This window comes from Lactuca serriola, chromosome 8, assembly GCF_051521515.1.
Source record: "Lactuca serriola cultivar US96UC23 chromosome 8, Lser_US96UC23_V15, whole genome shotgun sequence".
Classification (NCBI taxonomy): Eukaryota; Viridiplantae; Streptophyta; class Magnoliopsida; order Asterales; family Asteraceae; genus Lactuca; species Lactuca serriola.
In genome coordinates this window covers 66,269,992-66,273,015 of record NC_136415.1, presented here as the reverse complement: position 1 = coordinate 66,273,015, position 3,024 = coordinate 66,269,992, and the positions used below count along the sequence as shown (strand labels likewise).

General features: G+C 40.1%; 1 non-coding gene across 1 annotated transcript; it reads right to left on the bottom strand.

Moving 5' to 3' along the window:
• On the bottom strand, positions 1 to 107 carry LOC145071673 (small nucleolar RNA R71). Its single transcript, XR_013690679.1, has one exon. It is a non-coding gene; the product is annotated as a small nucleolar RNA R71 (small nucleolar RNA).
• Positions 108 to 3,024: the final 2,917 nt, after the last annotated feature.

The window sequence follows — 3,024 nt, the reverse complement described above, 5'->3', positions numbered from 1 at the left end:
AAGCTGAAGAAAGCCATTGCCAACTTCGAGCAACAACCTGGAGAATCTCTTTATGAAGCTTGGGAAAGGTACAAGAGCCTACTTAGAAATTGCCCACACCATGACCTTAATAGCCAACAAGAGGTCTCCATCTTCTATGATGGAGTCAATGTCACCACAAGGCAATTGCTTGATTCTCAAGGCCCGCTCACAAAGAAGGCGCCCCCGGTAATTAAAGAATTAATTGAAGAATTCTCTAAGCACTCTAGAGAATACCACAATCCGAGAAACGAAGTAAGTCGGGGGGTAGTGAACGTAGCAAATGATAGCATGGCGGTAGTGATAGCTAAGCTTGATAGTCTAGATCGAAGAATGACAAAAATGGATCAAAGAATCCATGCTATTAGGGTAGGATGCGAAAATTGTAGAGGGCCCTATCTCACAAAGGATTGTGATTTGGATGAGAATGGAAATAAGAGAGCTCAAGTCTTTTATTCAAGTGGCGATCGATATGATGAAAATTGGTGGAAACCTAAGAAAGAATGGCTACCATACGAAGAGTATAAGAAGGCAAAGGAGGAGAAATACAAGCAGAAGGAGAGGGGACTATACCAAAAGGAAGAACCGGTAGAAAAGAAAGCCGATTTAGAAGACTTATTCACTAGATTCGTAGCCGCGTCCGAAAAAATACACAATGATCACGATGCTGCCATACACGAGACCAGAAACATGCTAAGGAATCAGCAAGCATCAATTCTCAACATTGAGAAACAGCTGGGGCAGCTTGCGCATCAAGTGAATGATAGAAGACCGGGTCAACTTCCAAGTAACACTGAACCCAATCCAAGAATGGAGAATGTAAATGTAATAACCTCCAGCAGTGAAGAAACATTTACAGAAGCACTGAGAATCTCCTAGAAGAAGGCAGAAAAGGTAGAAGAATCGGACCCATCAAAACCCGATCCGACTCGCCGAGTCACTCTATTGGACTCGACGAGTCCATGCGTAAATAAGAAAATTGTCAGTTCTTTGAAGCCTTATAATCCTCCTCTTCCATACCCAACCAAAGCCATGCCTGTAGAAAAAGTAGAAGCATATAGAACCTTCATGAAGCATGTTAATGCTTTACAAGTTAATGTGCCATTTGTGGAAACAATGCTCCAAACACCTAAGTACTTCAACTTGCTTAAGGGCCTTTTTGCTACTAGGAAAGATTTAGCTGAAGTCGCGGAAATATTGATGAATGAGCTACCTGAAAAGAAGGGTGATCCAGGAAATATTGTGATTCCGTGCCAATTTGGTAATGAAGTTTTCACCCGAGCATTAGCTAATTCGGGAGCAAGCATTAATCTGATGCCTCTTTCATTCTTTAAGAAGTTGAATTTACTAGAACCAAGGCCGGTGAATATGAAAATCCATTTGGCGGACAAGACGATAATTCATCCACAAGGCGTTTGTGAGGATCTCCTTATAAAAGTTGACAAGTTTATTTTCCCAGTAGACTTCGTGGTTGTTGATATGGAAGAAGACCCCGAAATTCCAATTATTTTGGGGAGATCATTCTTGTACACCGCGTGTGCTTTAATTGATATATGTGAGTCTACATTGACATTAAGGGTGGGTGATGAGTCTGTAATGTTTAAAGCTATTCCAGAGGCCAAGCAAGAAGAGGAAAAGAATGAAGACATCTCATTTATCCAATTGGATGACGAGATATTACAAAAAGAGCTTGAACTTTTGCTAAAAGAAGATCCAACCAAGTTTTTGATACACTCTGAAGAAGATGGAGATGTTAACAAGGACTTAGAGGAGTTAGAAAAGCTACTGGAAGGAGCCAACTCAGAAAACACCCGAGAATTAATGGAACCCGATCAGACTCGCCGAGTCATTTTAATGGACTCGACGAGTCCAGTTGAAATTGACAAAGACTTGGCCGACTTAGATCTGTTTGTTACTAGTTCTTCACATACCTTGGATTTAGATATTATTCATGATTCTTTAGAAGAACAAACAGCAGAAGGAGGAATGGGAATGAAAGTTCAATACGCCGATGTAGCATGTCTTGATACGATTCCGTTTGAAGATGGGTTGAGCACAGGAAAGGATGAAGAGACAAAGGAAAGGAGGGTGGAAGCTGATCAACCATTCACTACTAAACCTAAAGCACGAACCATCACGAAATATGAAGTAATTAAATTTAAAGAGAAGGAGGTGCAAGAGAAGGTGAAAAAGAATGGGGGAAAGAAGAAAAAGAGGAAAAGGGAAGCCCAAGCAGCTGAGGATGATGCTGTGAAAAAAGAAAAGAGATGCATTGAAAAGGGCTTACAAGAAGAAGATTCACGCTTACAAAACAAAGTACAAACCACAAAAGACTAGGCGTGCATTCCCGATGCTGGAAGATGACGAGACGTAGACGGGAAGGAGTCCAGCTAACGACTCCTTAAAAAGAAGCGCTTGGCGGGAGGCAACCCGTTATTTAGAGTTTGCTTTCTTTTACTTTTTAGTTTTGTTTGAAAATTTTCCTTCGTTTTGAGATAGTTAATTCTCCAATTTGTCGGACATGTCTGCTTGAGAGTATGCATGGGCTAAGTGTGGGGTGAAATGATTTTTTTTAGATAAATGAAAAAATTTTATGAATTTTTGCAAAAGACTCGCCAAGTCTTACCACGACTCGACGAGTGTATATGGATTTCAGAAAAGTTTGACATCGCGACCAGACTCGCCGAGTCTGACCCCGACTCGACGAGTCGATATTATTTACAGAAAAAATTAATTTTGAAATTACTTTTACAACCGGTAACTAGGGTTTTAACCCTAATGTATCAGTTTTCTTTTCACACATACACTCGTCGTGCGCCTCTCTCTCATCTCTCTCTCAAGCATTCATCTTTGTTCTTCAATTTTTCTTCAAATCTTTCAAGTACCATCTCAAAAGGTAATGAATTTCTTCTTGTTTTCTGTTAAGAACATGATTATAAGGCCATCTATGCTAGAAATTGCATGAAAAAACCCGTTTTTGAAAAGTAGTAAATTTCTAGGGTTTTG